Genomic DNA, 23,791 nt, shown 5'->3' on the forward strand with positions numbered 1-23,791 from the left:
ATCTGTGCTCACTAATTTGGAGACTAAAAGAAATGTCTTGAAAGTGAAGAAGTGAAAGTGTTAGTCACTTAGTCATGTCCAACTCTGCAACCCCATGTATTGCAGCTTGCCAGGCTCCTCTGTCCATGGAATTCTTTAGGCAAGAGTACTGGAGTGGGAAGCTATTCCCTTCTCCAGGGAGTCTTCTCAACCCAGGGATGGAACCCAGATCTCCTGCATGGCAGGCAGATTCTTTACCATCTGAGCCACCAGGGAAGCCTTTATAAATGTCATAAATTATTAAAAAAACTGATGACACATTTACAGGCTAAATTTTGTGGAAGAGCCTGGAATTGTATAAATTAGAGGCATAATAAGGTCATCAAGACAGGAGGTCATCAAGAAGTCAGAATTCCGTTTGGAAATATTGCCAGTCGCAGAGAAGTCCATGCCAACCATGACAGATGTGAAGGACGACCCTAGACTGTCTGGACTTGAGAACCAGTTAGGTAACTTGGACTTCACAGAACCATGCATTTCAAGTTCACATCTTTAAATGTGAAAGGCAGTTGGACAACCACTTGTGTGCAGTTTCTTTCGGTCAAACATTTTACATGAAAAATTGAATGTCAGGCAAACATTATGAACAAGAGAAAACAGAGAGAAGTTTTGTAACTTGACATTATGGGAAAAAAAGAAAGTTACATGCATATCACTTTATTTCAGTTAAGTGACACACTTAGATATGATACCAAATGCAAGTTTGTGTGCCTGACACACAGTGATGCCAAGCAAATCAAAACATCAAGAGTTTGGAGCAGAGAAAAGCTTATTGCAGGACCATGCAAGAAGATTGGCACCTTCTGCCCAAAAAACTCAGAACTCCTTGAAGGGTTTCAGCAAAGCACTTTTAAAGGCAAGATGAGGGAGGAGCATGGTTAGTTTTGCAAACTGTCTGGTGTTGAAATCCTCAGATCAGTATGTTCCTGTAAACCTCCAACAACACAAACGTTATTCTCGGTTTTGCGACCTTTTATCTCTGTATGAAAGAAAAAGTGTTATATCCTTAAAGGTCAGAGCCTTGAGAAAGGGCTACCCTGTATATTTCAACAACATTCTTTTAGGAAATCTGCAGAGCCAGTGTGACTAAGCACAGGGAAAGGAACAGATGCAATATGGAGTCAGATTTGCTTCCCAGGTGACTCAGTGGTAAAGAATCTACCTGCCAATGCAGGAGACACAGTTTGATCCTTCGCTTGGAAAGAGCCCCTGTATTCAGAAATGGCAACCCACTTCAGTATTCTTGCTTGGAAAAATCCATAGCCAGTGGAGCCAGGCAGGCTACAGTCCATGAGGTCACAAAGAGTCAGACATGACTGAGTGAGCGCAAGAAGCACAAGCACATTACAGATATACTATAAAAGGAGGACTGTAGAAGACACAAGTGAGCATACAAATGTTTATTGTTACACATGCTCATCCCTCTCTGTTTCCCAAGTGGTTATTTCAAACTCTGCTTTGGTTTAAATTCATCACCATCTTTCTCTTCCATCCTTTCTTTCAGCTGAAGAACTTCTCTGAAAAAAACAGATGCCTCACATTAGAAAATCCACAAGCTTCCAGCATCCTATCCATCCACCTACCTGCACTGGACACACATTCCCTATATTCTCTTCAATTATTATCATATTTATCTTTGTCTCTCTAAAGATAACATGCTGATTTGCTGTTGTTAATTTGTTAAGTTTTATCAATCGGTTTCCCTTCCGTTAGGAAAAGCTATTATTTTTTCTTCTGCCTTGCTATGCGTAACATTTACATTCATCTCCATATCCCAAGTTTTCTACTGTATTTTGATGGAAAAGTAAATACTCCAAGTTTAATATTTTGTGTCTATTATATACTATTTATCACTGAGTGTGAGAGTAAACTATAATTACACTTACTTTACTTCACATGCATGGTTTTTTAAGTGTTGATTTCTCCTTTAGCTTTCTGCATTCACAAATTCAACATGATTTCTTTGCCAAATAGAACCTCCTGAAAATACTTTCAGTGCTTCAGTCTATTCACATTATCTTTCCCAAGAAGTGCATCTCATAACTTCTGGCATTTTCAGCTACCCAGGGTTCTCTTTGCTTCTTGTCCACAGCAGTCTTGCTGAAATGTGCCTTCACTGCCCTCCTGCAATTACTTCTCCTTGCTTCCTGTGACGGATATCCTGCTTCCAGCCTCATGTCCCCCATTTTATTGCTTTACTCTTATTTGTTTTTTTTGGATGATAATTCTCTAATAGCTTTCTCAAAAAGAATGCACTGGAAGTAATTTTGTTGTTGCTTTAGTTCTTGCAGGTTGAAATTATGTACATTGGAACCTCACACTTGATTACCTCTGTACTTGTTAAATACAAACAATTTCCCATTTCTTCTTCCCCCAAAACTTGGAAATAACTGTTCTTCTCTCTGTCTCTATGAATTTCTCTACTCTGGATATGTTTGCTCTATTCTGGCTGGTTTATTTCACTTAGCAGACTGTCTTCAGGACCTTCAGATTATGAGACTGATGTGCTGCCTACTGCTCTAAGAGGGCAGATAGCAGGTTATCTTCAAGGTTCATTTGTTCTGTAGCATGTGTCCAATTTTTGTCTAGCCATTCATCTACCGATGAGTGTTTGCAATAACCATGATTCTCAGCTCTGATTTGAACCTGCACACTCCACTAGTTTGAAATCAATTAATGACTAACACTAAATAGCATTTACTCTTTGGTATTATTCTGAATTTCCCTCATACTCGTGTTGTGTGTATGTGTCCATGGTTACTCAGTCGTGTCTCTGACTCTTTGTGACCCCATGGACTGTATCCTCTATCCGTGGGATTCTCCAAGCAAGAATACTGGAGTGCGTTGCCATATCCTTCTCCAGGGGATCTTCCAGACCCAGAGATTGAGCTTGTGGCTTCCTGCATTGCAGGCAGATTTTAGTGCTGAGCCACCCCAGAAGTTTAGTGTTTATAAATAATGCTGCTATCAATAAGGCTACACAAATATCCATTGAGTTTTTTTTTTTCTTTTTTTAAATTTGGGGAGGTATATATCCAGACATGAAAAGGCAGAGGAACCAGAGATGAAATTGTGAACATCCGCTGGATCATCAAAAAAGCAAGAAATTTCCAGAAAAACATCTATTTCTGCTTTATTGACTATGCCAAAGCCTTTGACTGTGTGGATCACAATAAACTGTGGAAAATTCTGAAGAGATGGGAATACCAGACCACCGGACCTGCCTCTTGAGAAACCTGTATATAGGTCAGGAAGCAACAGTTTGAACTGAACATGGAACAACAGACTGGTTCCAAATAGGAAAAGGCGTACGTCAAGACTGTATATTGTCACCCTGCTTATTTAACTTATACGCAAATTACATCATGAGAAACGCTGAGCTGGAAGAAGAACAAGCTGGAATCAAGATAGCTGGGAGAAATATCAGTAACCTCAGATATGCAGATGACACCACCCTTATGGCAGAAAGTGAAGAAGAAACTAAAGAGCCTCTTGATGAAAGTGAAAGAGGAGAGTGAAAAAGTTAGCTTAAAGCTCAACATTCAGAAAACTAAGATCATGGCATCCAGTCCCATCACTTCTTGGCAAATAGATGGGGAAACGGTGGAAACAGTAGCTGACTTTATTTTTTGGGGCTCCAAAATCACTGCAGATGATGATTACAGCCATGAAATTAAAAGACGCTTACTCCTTGGAAAGTAAGTTATGACCAACCTAGACAGCATATTAAAAAGCAGAGACATTACTTTTTCAACAAAGGTCCATCTAGTCAAGGCTATGGTTTTACCAGTGGTAGTGTATGGATGTGAGAGTTGGACTATAAAGAAAGCTGAGCACAGAAGAATTGATGCTTTTGAACTGTGGTGTTAGAGAAGACTCTTGAGAGTCCCTTGGACTGCAAGAAGATCCAACCAGTCCATCCTAAAGGAGATCAGTCCTGGGTGTTCATTGGAAGGACTTATGTTGAATCTGAAATTCCAATACTTTGGCCACCTGATGAGAAGGGCTGACTCATTTGAAAATACCCTGATGCTGGAAAGATTGAGGGCAGGAGGAGAAGGGGACCACAGAGGATAAGATGTGTGGATGGCATCACTGACTCAACGGACATGAGTTTGGGTAAACTCCAGGAGTTGGTGAAGGACAGGGAGGCCTGGCGTGCTGCGGTTCATGGAGTCACAAAGAGTTGGACATGACTGAGTGACTGAACTGAACTGAAATGAACATCCAGAAGTGGAGTTTCTGGATCATAGAGTAATTTAGTATTTATATTTTTGAAAAATGACACCCATTTTACACAGTGGCTACATCATTTGATATTCCTACTAATAATGCACAGGGGTTCCAATTTCTTTTCATCCTTGTTAACAAGTATTCCTTTTTTAAACAATTTATTTAGTTAGTTTTGTAATAGTCATCCTAATGAGTGTGGTATGGTATCTCATTGATTTTTGATATGAGTTTTCCTTATAATTAGTGACTTTGAATATCTTTTCTTGTGCTTATTATCTAATCACACATCTTCTTATGTCACAACTATTACCATATGTTCATTTGCTTTTCAGTAAACTTCTGTCCCAGAACTTCTGTTTCTCCTTCATTTCTTTTTGTCTTCATGTGATTATGTCTTTGAGAAAAAAACATTTACTGCAATTAGTGGTGCTTTGAGAGACTGCAATTGTTGATAAGTGTGTTTTATGTACAATATGTAAGCAGGTAGTTCCCTTCTTAGTTTTCTTTCATACAAGTAGGCTTGCAGCCACACAACCCCATCAAAATTGTTCTCCCCAAAGTTATCAAAGACCTTCAGCTTGGCAAAACCAAGAGTTAATATAATATCATTCAGTAGCAGTAATGTGCTAGGCTAGTTTCTAAATTCCAAATTTTCTATGTATTTAATGCAACTTTGGGCCAGAAGAAAATACCACCAGGGGCTTCCCTGGTGGCTCAGGATGGTAAAGAGCCTGCCCACAATGCAGGAGACCTGGTTTTGATCCCTGGGTTAGGAAGATCTCCTGGAGAAGGAAATGGCAACCCACTCCAGTATTTTTGCCTGGAAATCCCACGGACAGAGGAGCCCGGTAGGCTAAAGTCCTTGGGGTCTCAAAGAGTCAGACACGACTGATTGACTAACACTTGGGCCTAAAGAAAATGTCACAGGGACACATTGTGGGCAGCTGGCGTTAATTATGAACAGACAAAACTGCAGTTATCATATCAGTGATTTCTAGTGTGCCACCAAAAGAAAATGGCAGATTCACTCGTTTATATAAACATTACACAGGGATATATTATTCTAGATAAATTGCTCTGTGTTAATGTATACAGAGATAAACATATATGAAATTCATAGCTTTGAGAGGAAACACTTCTAAAAACACTCTAATCGGGGCATGGAAATTATGTCAAAAAAATTATAATTCAGGAAGAATATAACACTATCTGAAAGTGAGAGAAAACTTCCTTTAGGTGATTTTGGGGATGGATCTGTAAGAAAAAGTAGCCATTTGCTTGGCAGACAAAATGAAAATAAACTGCACGTGCATCAGTGTAAACCCTAAGTATAGGGAGCCCACAAATAGTGGGAAACAACTTGGCAACTGAACAAAAAACAGCAGCAACATAAGGAGCCCATGCTGCACGAGAGACCACACAAATTGTCACACAAGCTGAAAAAGTGATAGCAATACTCAAGGAGGAAATTTATGATTGTTTTGTGACTTTTTAAAAATACTTCATCAAAACCTTATAAACTTATAAAATTATATACAGGACTTTTTAAAATAATAGTAAAGCTAATATTTATTTAGCACATTAAAATATTAGGAGGACTGAGAATCAAAGTGTTTCATTTATTTACAAAAAGTACTTCCCTTCTCCTAGTTATATAGTTTAGAATATAGAATAAGAATCTTTTCTATGCCTTTGTAAATAGGTATATATTTTCTATGTTTGTTTAAGTCGCCAGCATTTCATTGTTTGTTCTTAATTTTGTGAAATAATTCTGCGAGTGCTTTCAATGTGGAGGTTTTGGGCACTATTACTTCCTATGAGACATCTTCATTTTTTTCTTCACAACCACTTTTCTCACTTTTACTGAAATCCTTTAGCTGAATCTGTTCAGTCTCACAAATTACAACCGTGTCAACATTTCTGTGGTCAGCTATTTCTTCTATAATAAATTTTGATTTGAATTTCACTTCTAGTACTATCACATTTTGTTTTCTTTTTAGCTGTGTTTTTCATCTTTCTGGTCAACTTTCTCTTTTCATTATCTATTTTTGTATAATGCCACACGAGGTTATAACTGAGTGACAAAGAGGTTGCACAGTGGCATCCTTTCTAGTTCATGCATGAACTGGATAGTAGGTGTGCAGTGACCAGTCACCACAGACTGTAAAAGATGCTATATGGGAACTTCCCTGCTGGTTCAAAGGTTAAGACTCTGTATTTCCACTGCAACAAGCACAGGTCCAATCCTTGGTAGGGGAACTAAGATCCCCCATGCTGCTCAGCATGGCCAAAAAATAAAATATAAAAATAAGATTAAAAAAATTAAAAGGTGGGATGTGACTGATCATTGATTGCCATGTGCATCTGTAATCTGTGAATGGAAGAGTTAGCTGCAAAGTTTGCATTTTATTTAATGACTCACTGTCAAAGTGCCAGGTAACTAGAACTTGGATGGTGTAGCTGTGTACCAATGTTTAACTTAACTGTGGCAACTGAAATTCACACAGTCAATGCTGTGTAAAGCATGGACAGTCTGTAAGAGCAAAAGAACTAGACAAGAGTGAAGCACAAAATCAGGGAGGTGGGGGAGGGTGCAGTTAAGGAAGCACCAGCATTCTGTTCAGACTTCAGGTCATCCTTATAACCATTTTCAGTTATTCTCAGTAGTTCTTATTCACACACACACACACACACACACACACACATGACCTAAGGATATCAACTTTATACATTGCTTTGATGGATACAATTTATACTATATCATGACTTTTTGTCTGCTTATTAAATGCAGATCTGAATAATTAGGTCTTCTATTAATGATAACTGTCAATGGTTTTAACCAATAAAATGCTGTAACATAATAGCTAGAGTGCTAAAATACTGTTGACTACCAAATTGCATTATATTTTATGGTAGGTTACATTGCTTTAAATATCTGTTATATTTTTATCTATCAGGGGAGGCACAGATGTGAAACTACCATTTTGTTCTTCCCATTCTACTGGTTATTAGGGTTTCCTTCTGATTCCTTTCTTTTCAGGAGCTCCTGCCTATGTAATTAGTCAGTGGACCGTTTGGGAAAACATGTTTTTTTATCTGGGTTTCTCCCTCCAATAGAAAGTGACACATTTTGTTGTCATTGTTGTTGCTGATTTAGACCTTGTGAATTGATGTTTTTGAAACACTTCAGGAACATTTATATTCTTTTCTAAGAAGTTCTGCAGGCTTCTTGAATTCTAACCAAGGCAAAGCATTGAAAGATATATAAGATTAAGAGCTTTACCCATCCATTTCAAAAGATCCAGCCCAATGCTGCACACTAGCAGGTAGAAGGAGGGTACCAGTGACTGTGTTCTGTATCTGCCTGTCAATCGTCAGATGACATGGTCCAACCCAGCAAGTGAGACCTGGGTTGGATAAAAAACTGGAGCTGGTATTTTTCATGATTTTGAACTCAGAGTTTAAAATTATTTACTCATATGATACCATTTATTCATGTGAGATCGACTGGGGGCTAGGATAAACTCAAAGTATTAATTCAAAGGAAAGGCAGAGATTATATTGATATACCATGCATTTTGGTATTTGTTTATTTAGCATTTTTAGAAATAGCATCTAGAGAGAAAGGAAAAAGAACACTGAAAATAAATACCACCAAAATGTAATGGTAAAGTGAATGAGGTTGGATTCACTTTCACAAACAAGTGTACATTTATGGTTTTTCATTAGTTACACTATTTTTCAAATCATTTTTACTGTGCCCAGATATTTAACATGTGTGTGTTCTTGATCTGAATCTTCAGACAGGTATTAAAAAAAGGAAAGGAGTAAAGTGCCGGACCAATGGCCTGGAAACCTTTGCCTTGGCCAGACTGTTAAAATTATGAAACCCATGGTGTGTTTTATGTTCCCATTCAAGTGTGTAGTGTCCTGTCATATCTTCTCATTTTAGGTTCTTTAGTTATTTCTGGCCTCGCTATATATCTTCTTACCTAATGAGCATTCACATTTTTACATCTCTTGAAAGAAGATGACAAATCAGCATTCCTCTCTAAATAAATTGTAACTGAGAATGTAAAGCAGTATCATTTTTTCCTCTCTCATTTCCTCATTGTGACAGCACCTAACAGATTTCATCCTGTGAAATTTTTTTGGAGTTGTTTTTTAAGAGACATTTTTCTATTTTTAATAACATTTTTCTATGGCTATCAAAGACTTTGTTACATGCGTTGGGGCATCACTGAAATAGACTGGCATCCCTTTTATTTTTTTAATCTTTTATACAAACATCTTTTATTTAAAAAATATGAGTCTTCTTTCCAAGGTTATGTGATTAGGCAGGAGAACTTCTAGGGGATTTTCAAGTTTTCAGCAGTTTCCAGCCCTGAAATTTACGCTTTGTCCATTTATTACTACAATTAAATGAGGGGTATTTTGTGTTATTTTCTTTTTCATCTAGCTAGAAATTTTATACTGTTACATGGATATGCCCTTTGAAATAATTCCAAATGGATAACAGACTTGATATCCCAAGTATAGCTACACTTCAAGCCCTCTTTGCTAGTTGCTAAGTGAAAAAAGAAGGCCAAACTGGAAACTCTTCCCTGGAGATGCTAGCATCAAACTCAGTGAGGCCAAGGTTCTAGTTTGGTCCCATGAAAATTAATTTGTCCACAATCCTGCACAGAGGCTTGAAAAAATTCTTAGAGGTTGGAAGTAAGTAAAACACAAAGATCTCAGGGGGAAAGTTAGTTAATGATAATTATAGATTGATGTGAGAAGTGTTACAAATGGAAGACCAAGAGAGACACCACAAAGAAATCCCCCTTTTATATTCAGAGAAACTATTTTTTTATTTCTTTTTTCCCCATCACTGCTTTTTCTTTTCTTTCTTTCTTTCTTTTTTATTTCACCTGTTCATGTGAATGGAAACACACAGGATGCACTCTGGTGTTCAGCTTACTTTGTGGACAGAGTATTATGACTTTGAGGTTTGGTCATATCCTCAATATTCCCAGGTGGCTCAGTTAGTAAAGAATTCACCTACGATGCAGGAAAGCCAAGAGGCTTGGGTTCGATCCCAGGGTGGGGAAGATCCCCTGGAGTAGGAAATGGGCAACACACTCCAATATTCTTGCCTGGAAGCTTTCATGGACAGAGGATCCTGGTGAACTCCAGTCCATGGTGTTGCAAAGAGTCAGTCACAGCTGAGTAACTGAACATTCACATGTATGTTGTCATGAGTACTACAACTTGATTCTTTTTTATTGCTGAGGAGTTTATGTATCTGTTACCCTGTTGCTGAATAATTAGGTTGTTTCCTGTTTAAGGCTGAGAATTGGCCAACTTTTGGCACATAATGTGAGAGTGTGTGCATAGTAAGTCACTTCAATCATGTCTGACTATTTGTTGTAGCCAGCCAGGTTCCTCTGTCATGGGATTCTCAAGGCAAGAATACTGGATGCCCAATTTCCTCCTCCAGGGGATATTCTCAGGGATTGAACCTATGTTTCTTATGTCTCCTGTATTGGCAGGTAGGTTTTTTTTTTTTACCACTAACACCACCTGGGAAGCCCTGGCACATAATGACTTTGTCCAAACATCTGCACCAAGAGATGTGCAAACTCTAGTAAGGCTTCTAACAGCATAAAGCAATGTCCCTAGGATGACCTACTACAAAACGCCTACCTGAAGAAGTTCTAAGGAGCCAGAGAATTTATTCTTTTTTTACTGTTTGCTAACAATTGATGAGGGCTTCCCAGTTGGCACTAGTGGTAAGCAACCCACCTGCCAATGCAAGAGACATAAGAAACGTTGGTTCAATGCCTGGTAAGATACTCTGGAAGAAGAAATGGCAGCCCACTCCAGTACTCTTGCCTGGAGAACCCCATGGACAGAGGAGCCCAGCAGGCTACCGTCCATAGGGTTGCAAAGAGTCAGACACGAGTGAAGTGACTTAGCACATATGCATGATGATGATAACCCACAGACCTTCCTTTTTTAGAGTGTTTACTAAAAGTGCAATTGCAAATCTTTTTTTTTTTGTACCTTTGAGGTGCACATGCATCTCAAAAGTGTCTTTCTTAAGAAACTGAAAACTCTACCGCTCTCCTGCTATATAATCAAGAGATCAATTCAAGAGACCAATTTATCCCCCTTTCTTGGTCTCAGTTTCCTTATTTGTAAAATAAGGGGCATAACTAGATAACATCTAATTTGCCCTGGCGTGTTCTCTCATTTCTCAACATAATGGTGAAGAAATGATTTCAGTTCTTCCTCAAATGTGATCCAAATAATGTTTCCTATCATTTCAATTTCAAGCTCATTCTTCCTAATTTGCAGAATGAATGAATGAATCTTATCCTTTGTCTTATATCCAATCGTATGGCCAAATATTAGATTCCTCTTTGGCTAACCTGTCTCCTTTTGTGCATCTATTATAAGTGTTAGATGCTCAATTGTGTCCGACTCTTTGTGATCCCATGGAATGTAGCCCTTCAGGCTCTTCTGTCCATGGAATTCTCCAGGAAAGAATATTGGAGTTGGTAATCATTTCCTTCTCCAGAGGATCTTCCCAACCCAAGAATCAAACCTGGGTCTCCCCCATAGCAGGAAGATTCTTTACTGTCTAAGCCACCAGGGAAGCCCATCTCTATTTGTGCTTGTGTAGTTTCATTCTAAAAAACAGGCAGCAGATAATTCTTAAATTGCAAATATTTTAGGTATTTGCTAATTAGGACAAGGTCATTTTTACAAGTTATGATTCTGCCACGGTAATTGAAGTCCATGAATAGCAGCAGAGAAAATTATAGAATTAAATTTACCTATATTGAACATTCTTAGTGCCAAAACACTTGAATTGTTTTCCATGGTTCAGTTAAAAAAAAAATTTAATGACTTCTTTTCAGAGTGAAACTATAAACTGGATATCATCAATAAAAAGACTGTAAATCTAAAGCCTATGCTTAGTGTATGTTTGTGTAGTAGTGCATATATGTGTATAGCTTGAATCTGACTTTCCAGAACTCATTCTGAAAAGCAAGCCACACTAGAGCAATATTTGAGGGACTTTAAAATTGTATTTATGTGATTCGAAGATTTTGTTCATACCTTTACCACAGTTGTTTCATAATGGGATTAAAAATTCAAACCCAGTCCCATAAATTGAGCCAATACAGAATAAAAGAGGAAATTGATTGCCAAACTCTTTATGCATCAAAATCACCTGGGTCTTTGTTAAAATAGCTCCCCCGGCCCCACCTCTAGAGTGTCTGAAGTCTGGGAACAGACACAAGAATTTGTATTTCTAACAAGTTTCTAGCTAATTCTGCTAGTCTAGGTACAACTCTCTGAGAACTACTGACAATAATCTTAGAGAAAAAGATGTATGCTCTTGATTATGTTTCAGATGCTAAGATATAAAGGTGCTGGTGTCTCAGACTTTGACAGGATATCCAAAAGGTAAAGCAAGTGTGAAGTCTTGCCCATCTGGAAGATAGAGCTGAGATCGTTGCTAACTCCCTGACTCAGTTAAGTACCACATGAGGAACTGGAATTGGACTGAATCTGTAAGTAGTTGGGAAAAAGGTATTGACTTGAAGTTCAGGTAGAGATCTTGGGGAAAGAAGAGGTGCTTGAAAGAATCTCTGAAGTTTAAAATATTGTACTCCTTATGACTAAGGGTGCAGTAGCACCTAATCCTTTAAAAATGCAAATGACAGAAACACTGCCAACACAAAAACTTGAAAACTCACTGCAGCAAGAGAAGGCAACCACAGCAAACTAACTCTGCAATATGAAAACGTAATTTTTTAAGAGTGACATTTGCAGGAAGGCTTAACTTTCAGGGATATATCCTGATTTCTCTTGTGAAGACGCTGTGGTTTGGGGACAGAAGGCAGGTTCCAAAGTCCATTTTTTATTGACTAAATGGTTTTGGGCAAGCTGCTTAATTTCTTCAGCCTTCCAATGATACATGAAATCTTTTTGTACAATGTAATTTATGAATTATAAGAACGATTGATCATAGTAAAGGACATGTAGACAGTTTGTAAAGTTCAGTTGAAATTACTAAACTTTTATCTTATTTTCTAGCTGTATGATATGCCAGTATTTTGAAATGTCAGGAGTTAGGGTAAGTAGCCATAGCTACAAGCACAGTGTGAATATATCAGCTCTTCTTTATTTCTTAATACTGAGAAGAGAGAAGATTAAGGACAGACATTTATTTCTCCACATGCCTGATTTTCACAAGGAGTCAATACCATCTTCTAGTGCAGTAATAAAAAGAAAATCAACATAACATTCACAATTTACTAGGCAAGTCAGAATACCTTCCTAGGGGGATTTCAATAATGAAATACAGCCATTTACTTCATCCATTTCAAAATCAGATTGAAGGCCTAAGGGAAAATTTCCCTGAAGAATTCACATTTTTCATGTTGCATATATGTAGAATACAATAATTTCGCACATGGAAGCAATTTTTTCTTGAGTGTCATAAAAAGGGGATGAGAATAAAGTGACCATTTTCCAGTTTGTATGAGCCTGAAGAGTTCCAAGTTCAGCATCTTCTAATTCACAGTTTCTAAGGTCTATTTACAATGGTGCTCATCTCTCAGTGCAAGATAAGAGACTTTATACTCTACTCGTACGGTGGTTAAAACTGCGTCTAATGATTCCCATCTTGTTAGTCATGGTTGGAAATAGGTTCAAAAACAGGCACTTTCATTGTTTTTTCCTTTCATTTAAGTGAGTTCCATGGAGTCCTACACATAGTAGGTATTTCCTACATGTCTACCCAAACTGCGAGACTAGCAACAAGAGAAGACAAAAAAATGAATGCTCTTTACTATTTCATTCAGTCCTTCTTGTGGAAGATTCAGATCAAATAAGGTGCCTCTTAAGTAACCTGCCTTCCCATTCTTTGTTGTGTTGTGTTGTGTTAGTCTCTCAGTCGTGTCTGACTCTTTGTGACTGCATGAATTGGAGCCTGCCAGGCTCTTGTCTACAGAAATTTCCAGGGAAGAATACTGGCATGGGTAGCCATTCCCTTCTCCAGGGGATCTTCCCAACCCAATGATCAAATTTTTTTAATAGAAGGAAAAAGCTTTTTTAGAGAAGGGGAAAGCTTCCGTGTTTAAAATACAAAATCATCGCAGCTGACGTTGGACAACTTCATGTTAACAGAGAGAGGAAGGAAGATGGCTATTTTCTTCTTTTCTGGATTTGTTCACGACTGTGCTTTGAAGAAAATTCTGATTCTTGAAATGTTAGTCATCATCAAATGTAATGAAAGAAAAAAGTCATGGTGCCTGCCCTTGATATGCTCATAGATATGACTGAATTATCTTGCTTATCCCAGAGTAAAACTATTTTATAATACTATGTCTAGACCAAAAGATATACATGCACACACAACCCTGGCATTTTACTGAATGCTAACTTATATTGTCTGTATGGAAAGAGAACAAAACATATCTAAACTACGAATTATGATTTTTCTGTCTTTTTTTGGTTAATTTTTTCTGGTGATGTCTAAACTGTATTGCAATTACCATTTCTTCATGTGCGTTCACCATAATCTTCCCTAAAAACAAGGTCAAAGTCAAAAACCACTCCCTCCTCTCTGATGCATGTTTTCTTACTCCTGTGGAGCCTGCTCACACTCCTTTTCATCTCTCTAAGGAGAGTCCTCTTCTCCAGTTAAAACCCTTGATTCTGAACACATTTTAGGTAAAATGAAACTATGTAAAAGACTTCAGTCAAAGGAATCCCCCTTTCCTCATCTGTCTGATAGCCCAGATCTGCTCCCCAGAGGTGGCCAGTTTTTATTTTGGAACACTCAATAAATGATTACTAATTTCATTGTGTTCAAGCATTTCTTCCTTCCTTCATTTGCTCAGAAATATTACTTGCGTGACAGTTACATGGCAGCCATTATGCTAGGCACTAGTCATTTGAACCTGAAATAAACCACAGACGGATGTTGACTAAATGCTATAGAGCAGGGTTTTTCTAGCTGCCTCCGGTGAAAGATCAGATGGACTGACACTATTATATATATTATGCCATGTTGAACTAGAAAAATGAAATTAAAGACATAAAAATTACAAACAATTATTGCATTCAACAAGCATCCAATCATTCTGTCAATTTGCTGTGCAAGGTTTTAAATGCTATAGAGCAGTGTTCTAAACCCTTATTCTCCATTTTTTCCTCCAAGACAGGCAATATGACGTTTCTGCACTAGCAAAGGACAAAAACTACATTTGAGAAGCATTTGTATTGGTTCCAGAACATAAACACAGTGGGGGCCAATATCCTCTATTTCCTCTTACGTGTTAGAGTCAAGGATATTTCTTCCATTGCCCTTCAAGGTGTTAAGGGCTCTCCTCCCTTTAGAAGATAAACTTGCTAGTAGTTTTCCTTGGCTATTAATAGGAAGGATGTATTCAAATAGGCTTAGCAAGTTCTCCTAGCAAAGCTTGGCACTCAGCTTCTGGGAGTTCATAGGCCGTAGAGGTAGACACTTTTAATTAGCTGCAAATAATATTTTTATGCTTTTATTGGTTTATTCATGAATTTAGCAATTACGTGTGGGTTTTCTTATGAAATTTGCTTAAACATCCTCATCTCCTTTTCCTGTTTTCAAATTTGTCGCTGTATCTCCACTCTCTCTTCTTCTTATGGCTTCATTATACAATATACATACACCACCATGCAGATTACCCACATATAAATATAATTGTATTTTTTATACTACCAGTTTTATATCTCTTAACCTCTTCCCTTATGAATTGATGTATTCACATTCTAACCTAAATCCCTTGTATTCTCTACTTCTACCTCTTGACTTTGTCATCTGCATTATTTTATTTTAAGGATGACATTACTTACTGTAATCATAATTAAACTTTCTGCTCTTTTTAAATATTTAGTTTGCAACATGAAAATCACTATGTGATAATTTATTGTTAGTGTTTTAGAAATAATGCTTATGATAAAGCCAGATATATCCCTAGGATTTCACTTTCTTTTTTATAAATCCAGTGCACAACCCCTATGACAATCAGAGTATTTGGACTGACTTTTCCCTCTACTGAATACTCAAAATATGACACTGCTTGGTTTGCTTTACTTGAGCAACAAGTTTCTTGTGTTTTTCTTAGCTTGTTAGTTTCCACCTGAGTTATTTTTTTCAACTTTGTTTCTCTTTATTGTTGTTGTTGTTCAGTTGCTAAGTCATGTTTGACTCTTTGCAACCCCATGGACTGCATCACACCAGACTTTCCTGTCCTTCACTTTCTCCTGGAGTTTGCTCAAACCACATTCGTTGAGTCGAAGATGCCATCCAACTATCTCATCCTCTGTTGCCCACTTCTCCTTTTGTCCTCAATCTTTCCCAGCAGCACCACAGTTCAAAAGCGTTGATTCTTTGGTACTCAGCCTTCTTTATGATCCAACTTTCATATCCATACATGACTACTGGAGAAACCATAGCTTTGACTATATGAACCCTTGGCAACAAAGAGATGTCTCTGCTTTCTAATATGCTGTCTAGGTTTATCATAGCTTTCCTTCCAAGGAGCAAGCATCTTTTAATTTCGTGGCTGCAGTTATTGTCCACAGTGATTTTGGACATAAGAAAATAAAATGTGTCACCGTTTCTACTTTTTCCCATCTATTTGCCATGAAGTAATAGGATCTTCATTTTTTAAATGTTGAGTTTTAAGCCAGCTTTTTCACTCTCCTCTTTTGCCCTCATTAAGTGGCTCTTTAATTCCTCTTCACTTTCTGCCATTAAAGTGGTATCATCTGTATATCTGAGGTTGTTAATATTTTTCCTGGCAATCTTGATTCCAGCTTGTGAGTCATCCAGCCTGGCACTGCCCAAAATTCCTTGGTGGCTCAGATGGTAAAGAAGCTCCCTGCAATGTGGGAGACCCGGTTTCAAACCCTGGTTTAGGAAGATCCCCTGGAGAAGGGGATGGCGACCCACTCCAGTATTCCTGCCTGGAGAATTTTGTGGACAGAGGATCCTAGCAGGCTCCAGCTCATGGGTTCGCAGAGTTGGACATGACTGAGCAACTGTCTCTAGTTCACACCCTAGCACAATCTACGTAATAGTTTTTTCTTTTTTTAATTCATTGCATCATGGATATCTGGCAACATTAGTTATGTTATCTCCTTTACTGAAATTGTTCCATTTTTATCCTGACAAACAAGTTTCATGCAAGTCTTTCAATTTGTATCCTACTTCAGACCAAATAAGATACTAGCCAGGATTACTGACACTGGCTATGCTGAGATTTCCTCACTAAAATCTGTGATTATGACTTACATGTTTCACTTTGTGACAGTTACTTTGGTTAGCTACATCTTCAAGTATCCTCCTAAGAAAGTGTGCATGAATAGATATATCCTTTGTAATTGCAACATGTTGAATACGTATTTTAGGAAGCTTATGCTCAAGTTTACTTTCAAAATTTTTTCCTCAGACTTTTGTCGGCCCTTTATTGCTGGTGGTTTATGGGCAATGGGGACAGAAACTTTTCAATAATTCTAAATGTTGTTATTATAATACCTTTGTTTTCACTCAGAAACTCTAGCAATCTCTTAAGGATTTTCTTGTGAAATTCAACTCCCAATGTTATTCACTAAACGTGAGGGCATGTGTGTTAAGTCACTTCAGTTGTGTCCTACTCTTTGCGACCCTATGTATTGTAACCCACCAGGCTCCTCTGTCCAAGGGATTCTCCAGGCAAGAATACTTGAGTGGGTTGTTGTGCCCTCCTCCAGGGGGTCTTCCCGATCCAGGGATCAAACCCACATCTCCCTCATTGTGGATGGATTCTTTACCACTGAGACACTGTGGAAGTCCATTCATCAGACATCTTATAACAAATGTTTCACATTCCTTTCCCATGCTAAAAGAGTTTTAGGACATCATTTTATTGTGGTAAATTTCATAGCAATTTGTCTAATTGTGGATCATTAAGAAAATATTAAGAAAATATTTATCCTCACTGGTATTCAGCCCTTTTGATCTGAAGTCTTACTAGTTGAGAAAGACTTATGACGACAGATATATCTACACATGAGTTATTTAAACTACTAGAAATTATATTAATTATTTCCTCTGTATTTTTTCTTTTATCTCCTTCCCCTTTAAATTCATATGTTAGAGTCATCGCAATCCTTGAATCTCTCCTTTTCTCTCATATTCTGCCTTTTTTCTTTTTTTCTAAGTATTTTTGCAAAGACTACTCCTTGTTGTGTGTGTTCACTGAAGTCCCTGTTCTTTAATCCCATGTTCAGCTAGAGTTTTGGCAGAGATGTCACTCTGTGCCATGCAGTTCAATGGGTATTGGCAAATGCATAAGGTCAGATGTTTACAATGGTTCTGGGGAGAATAGTTTCACCTCTGTAAAAATCCCTGCCAAGCTATGTATTTTAAACTGTTATACTCTCTCAATTTTATCTCTACCCTGATACCAGTTTTGTGTGCTTTTATCTCAACCTTTTCATATTAATGATTTCCTTCAAACATACATTGAAATTTGTATGTCCACTTTTATGTTGTTTTATTTATTTATTTTTAGTGAAGTATGTTGAAGTATATTATTATATGTTACAGGTGTACAACATAGGGATTCACAGTTTTTAAGGGTTATACTCAATTTATAGTTACAAAATATTTTCTATATTCCCCATGTTTTATAGGTAGCTTATTTTATATGTCCGCTTATTCTTCAGAGTGAGGAAATAGGAATCCTACACATGGAAACTGTGATATGACAGAACACATAGACCTTATGGACTGAGCTTTGTATTAGTGGTTGTTTGTGCAGGGATCCTGGAACTGTCGGAAAATGATGTACCTAAGTTGGGATTCTGAAACATGCATTACCTATTCCAGTTTAGGTGAGATGGATCAGTTACCTCCCAGATATAGTCTATTGTCCAGCTGGGACTTGTGCTTCCAAATTTTGTTGAAATCTCTTATCTAATGAGGGACTATTTTCTCATTGTTTCACATATATAAATTTATAAATTTTTAATTATTGCTGTTATTTCAATAGCATCTTGGTAACCATGAGAGAGTTTTATGTGCAAAGTCTGACATGTAGTAAGTAAAATAATATAGCCTATACCAATTGTACAATACTTAGCACTCACCATATGCATTCTGCATTATAAATATGTTTGCTACTATCTTCTATTTTCTATGTGTATTCAAGACTGAAAGTACTTATAAATTAAGACTTGTGGCTTATATGTTAAAACTATATGTGTCATCTAGTGAAGGTAAAAATATTATGGGAGTTGTTATCAAGCACCTTTGTATAATCTTTCATCTAGAAGTATACCTTTATGTGGCATGTCTTATTTTTTCAAATAAATAATTCATTATTAGAATTAAGTATCCATATTTTATATGGGAAAGAAGAGTATAATTAGGATGAGATACCTGTTGTTAGTCTTATCAGAGTTTCCATGTACAAAATGAGTGATACTAATCCTGCTATATTCAAAACTTTCTGTTTGTCCTTCAATATGCTACCAATAATGGGTCTAGGTATATATCTCTTTGGTGTCCATAGAACTCCTTTGTTGTTCAGATTGGTTATTTTTATAAAATTTGAGAACTTTTCAGCCTTTATGTGTCCAAATATACTTTTTACTTCTTTGCTTTTCTCCTCTCTTTTTGTGCCCTTATTACGCTTATGTGGATGTCCCTGGTGCTTTTCACATTTCTCTGAGATTCTGCTCATTTTTCTTCATTTGGTTTTCTCTCTTGTCAACTAAAATATATATTAGTCAAAACTTGTAAATAGAAAGTTGTTTCATTTGGTGGGAATGTTAAGGACTCCAAGCCCAGAACGCAACACCTCAGTGCCTGCAGGCATGACAAGTCTCTTCAGTCGTGTCCAACTCTGTGGACTGTAGCCCAGCAGCCTCCTCTGTCCATGGGACTCTCCAGGCAAGAATACTGGAGTGGGTTGCCATGCCCTCCTCCAGGGGATCTCCTGAACTAGGTATCAAACCTGCGTGTCTTACATCTCCTGCATTGACAGGTGGGTTCTTTATCACTTGCGCCACCTGAGAAGAGCAGCATCACAGTAGCCCAGAGAAGACTACTCTCAGGAGGTAGGAGAGGGAGTTAGACTATACACAAGTTTGCAACAAAGGAGGCAGGCAGTCTAAACATTGAAGATTATTGTTAAGTAGTAAGGAAAACAAGATGTCAAGTGAAGGAATTTAGCATTCTATGTACGGGAAGGTGGAAGCCTCTGGGCTCACTGAATTCATTCCTTTCATATGCATCGCAGCTACCTGGGGCCAAATCCTGTTTCCTGTCACTGTTAGGGGTGGCAGGTGTGGTGGATGGGTGCCTCTTGCATCCCCTACCTCCAGCTCCTTAGCAAGCACCCTGGGGGTAGTGGTGGCATCCACTGGATTGCAGACTTGTGTTCCCTTTTGGGAGCCCTTATTCGCATCAGGGCTTCCCAGGTGGCACTAGTGGTAAAGAACCTGCCTGCCAATGCAAGTTAAATCCCTGGGTTGGGAAGATCCCCTGGAGTAGGAATGACAACCCACTCTAGTATTCTTGCCTAGCAAGTCTCATGGACAGAGGAGCCTGGTGGGCTACAGTCCATGGAGTCACAAAGAATCAGACATGACTAAAGTGACTTGGCACACATTCACATTAGGAGGCCAGAAATTGCAGATAGCTGTGGCTTTTTTTTTTTTTGCCTTTTGATATGGCAGGAAGTATTTCATTTCACACTCTGTTCTTCAGAATGTGTATTCTTGATCTTCATATTTGCAGACACTCTCTTCTTTCAGCTCAAATCTGCTATTGAGCTTCCTAGTGAATTTCCCATTTTGATTAGCATATTGTAATTTTCAACTGCAGATTTTCCATTTGGTTCCCTTTGTGTTTTCTAGCTTTATTGCTATTTTCCTTTTTATAAGACATTGTCATCACATTCATTTAATTACACAAACAGAGATTCCTTTATTTCTTTGAATATAGTTGTAAAAGCTGCTTTGGCATCTTTGCTAAGTTCTACATTTGACACCCTCAAAGGAAGTCTCTATTGCATGCATTTTGTTTTTCCTATTTATGGATCACAATTTCTTATTCTTTGCATGTCTCTTTATTTTTGTTGAAAACTGGACATTTTAGATAATGGATTGTAGTCACTCTAGATACCACATCCTAGCCCTCATCCCCACCCCAAGGGCCTGTCTTTTAAGAACTTGGCTACAGCAGTTCAGTGAAACCTATTTCCCCCACACTTTGTAACTTCTGATGGGTTTGTGCACAGTCATCTGACCAACAGGAATAAGTGTGGTCTTAGCCAAACTCTCTCAATAGAGTTCTGTCTCTGAACTTCCAGTGAAACTTATAGATGGTCTGCCTCTTTTGGTATGGAAACCCAGCTGTTCCCCTCCAGACATTGCTAACTGACTGTCCTATTGTTTTTGAAAACACCCTGGGGATATAAATTGTTCCACAATCTAATCCAATTGAAGTGGCAATTTTGCATGAGCAGAGTATTGCCTGTCTCTGAGATTTCTTCAGTCTCAGGAGAAGACTTCTTAGTTGTCTCTTTTCCTAGTTCTCTTTGCGTAATTTTGAGCAGTCTTACTACATCTTGCTTATTGCTAACACTATTTCAGAGCTACTAACATTTTCTTCTCTGCTTACCACCAAAATATTCCTTAAGCGTAAACTTTGCAATCTCTGTTCCAAATAAAGTTTGCCCCCTTAGGTAGAGCTACAGAAATCTCTGTTCTTCCAGTATGCCTTGTCCTTGGGCAGAATACTTATGTCATTGCATTGGGCCTGAAGCTCTGAGATAAGGGTCTGCTTCTCCCAGATGGATCTGCTACTCTGTAGGTGGAGTATTTCATGGTGATGGGAGTCCCTGATCTTCTTGGTTTGATCCTTTCATAATGAAACTACTAATGTATTGTACAACAAGCTGGGGTAAACTGAATAAATTCCCAGTATTCTCAAATGGCTGTACCTGGGTGATAGCTTTTGCCTCATGAATGGGGGTTTAGTGGGTGAGGAAATTTGGATTCTCTTGGTTCTGAGGCAGGAGATAGATGGGCTCCAGGTTAGGCATTTTCAACTAGTCTGCTGTTTGCATTTCTTGAGGCAGGAGGCGAGTGGTCTTGAGGCTAGATATTTATGACCAGCCTCCTGTCTTCACTTTGAGATAGAAATAACAACAGGAACAGGAAAATTAACTGGACACTTTAAGATAACAGTAATGGCAGGGACAGAGGAATGCTAAACTTTGTTTGAATAAAAGATCAAGAGGTCACATATTTCCCATCCTAGGCTCCTTGGAGGTGAAGAAAGAGGGGGCACCACCCCATAATAGGTGATGCTAAGACCCCTCCCAATAGGCCTCCGAGCTGGACTTCATCTTGGAAAAATGTTGTGCATGCATGTTAGGGAGGATCACAGGGCAGGACAGGTGTGGAAAAAGAAACCAGATAATTGGTCAAAGGTAACAAAGACCCAGAAGAACTGCCCTATATAAATGACTTAACCATCTCTTTACTGTGATTCTCTTCATTAGGGGGGATGCTGACACCCTTTCTCTCCAGGTGTGTCTCTCTGACTTGCTTCTGTCTTAACTAAATGAACTGTTTCTCTGTGTGCTTTCCCACTTGTGCCTGCATTTCTAATAATAAACTTTGCCCCTGTTTTTGTTTTGAGAAATGCATTTTTCACTAGGAGCAAGAGCCAGGGAATTTTCCCTCTAGCTTCTAGCCCCTGATGGACTAGCAACTGGGATTCCTGGTTTTTATCCAGGCTACCCAAATCCAATTCCTGCACAGGGAACTAAGATCTTCCTTCAAGCCACCACTCACTCCTATTTCTTCTGAGATCAGTCCCACCTACCTAGAACAGAACTATTGCAATATACTGCTGAGGAGAAAGATGAGAGATTCTAACCGCCTATGCCTCCTGGAGGCAAAACATGGCTCTAGACTAGGTGCTGGGAGAACAGAGTGTCCTTGGTCATAGTCAAAGTCACCTGGAGCAGAATTTCCTTCACACTGAGTTGGGTGTGGGGGTGGGTAGAGGAGTAGATCATGGCTTAAATTACCCCTCTCCCAAACAAATTTTTACTATTCTTACACATATTTAGTAGATTTTCTTGATTAAATATTTCTTCATTTTCTATGTGCTCTTAGGAAAACTTTCAGATACTTTTCATCTTGTACTATAATTTTTACCAATTAAATGGTTGTTTCACTGGGAGAAACAGGGAGTGGGGTGGCTCAGATGGTAAAGAATCCGTCTGCAACGCGAGAGACCTGGGTTCAATCCTTGGGTCGGGAAGATCCCCTGGGGAAGGGATTCGCAACCCACTGCAGTATTCTTGCCTGATGAATCCCCATGGACAGAGGAGCCTGACAGGCTATATAGTACATTGGGTCATAGAGTCAGACATGACTGAGTGACTAACACTTTCACTTTCACTTCACTGCGAGGGGGTTTGCTGAGCTACTCACATGTCCATTCTAAAGTGAGAAAGCAAATTTTTGATGGAAGAATTTATTCTAAGGGCAGTGAGATTTTGGAAGAAAAAATAAAACAGATATTTACAGGACTTAATAGCTACAAAATTCTTGATAAAAGACTGAGTACTAGAGCAAGTCTTTGAAGATGAGATTGTGATATATATACTACTGAAGTCAGCACACACAAAGGGTCATTAAAGCCCTGGATAGCTGAGCTCCTAAATATTATCTTATTGGAAACCATTCACAGTTCATCCCCTACATATGAACCTTCAAGTTGCAAACTTTCAAAGATGCTAATATGTGTTCAAGTGTCCATTCACGTGTTTGGCTTATATTGTCAAGTATGTGCATCCTTTGCAAGTAGTTGTGCTTTTGTGTCCATTACAAGAGAAAGGAAAAAGAGAGGCAAGAGGAAGAAGAAGTAACTTATGAACCAAAGAGATTCACTATGCAGGAAATGGCAAGGAGATTTTCTTTATTTGAGGAGGTACTGTTGGTTTTTGAGACATAAGACCTGAATGTAGAGTGGTACATGAAGCTTGCAATAGCCATTCAGAATGCAATCCATTTCTACTTGCTACCATGTCACCTATGATGAGAAAAAAGACCCACAATCCAGATATCACTGGGTCATTTTTTTAAGAGGGTAGATAGAATTGAATCCAGCAAGGAACCAGACAGAACCTGTGTTATCAAATCAGGCGTGAGTGGAATTGCAGCTTACCTTCCATCTCCAGTTTCTTATAGTCCTTCAGCTCTACCATCTCCCACCTCCCTCTTCCAGCTAGTAACTCGTCTTGCCTGTTCACTTGATGCCAGCCCCTGTGTGCCAGCTATTCTATCGTACTACTATAATTTTCAAAGCACTTGACCATGAGATTAAAAATGTTTTTTTAGTTTTTTATGTTTGTTTTTTATATATTATCTGTGTGAAAAGTACTATAAATTTATTATAGTA

General features: G+C 38.3%; 1 pseudogene; it reads left to right on the forward strand.

Moving 5' to 3' along the window:
- Positions 1 to 436: 436 nt before the first annotated feature.
- Positions 437 to 23,791, forward strand: part of LOC145540476 (immunoglobulin superfamily DCC subclass member 3 pseudogene) — a 57,349-nt pseudogene continuing 33,994 nt past the window's right edge.

Source organism: Giraffa tippelskirchi, chromosome 3 (assembly GCF_054371585.1).
Source record: "Giraffa tippelskirchi isolate mGirTip1 chromosome 3, T2T-mGirTip1v1.2.pri, whole genome shotgun sequence".
In the NCBI taxonomy this organism is placed as follows: domain Eukaryota; kingdom Metazoa; phylum Chordata; class Mammalia; order Artiodactyla; family Giraffidae; genus Giraffa; species Giraffa tippelskirchi.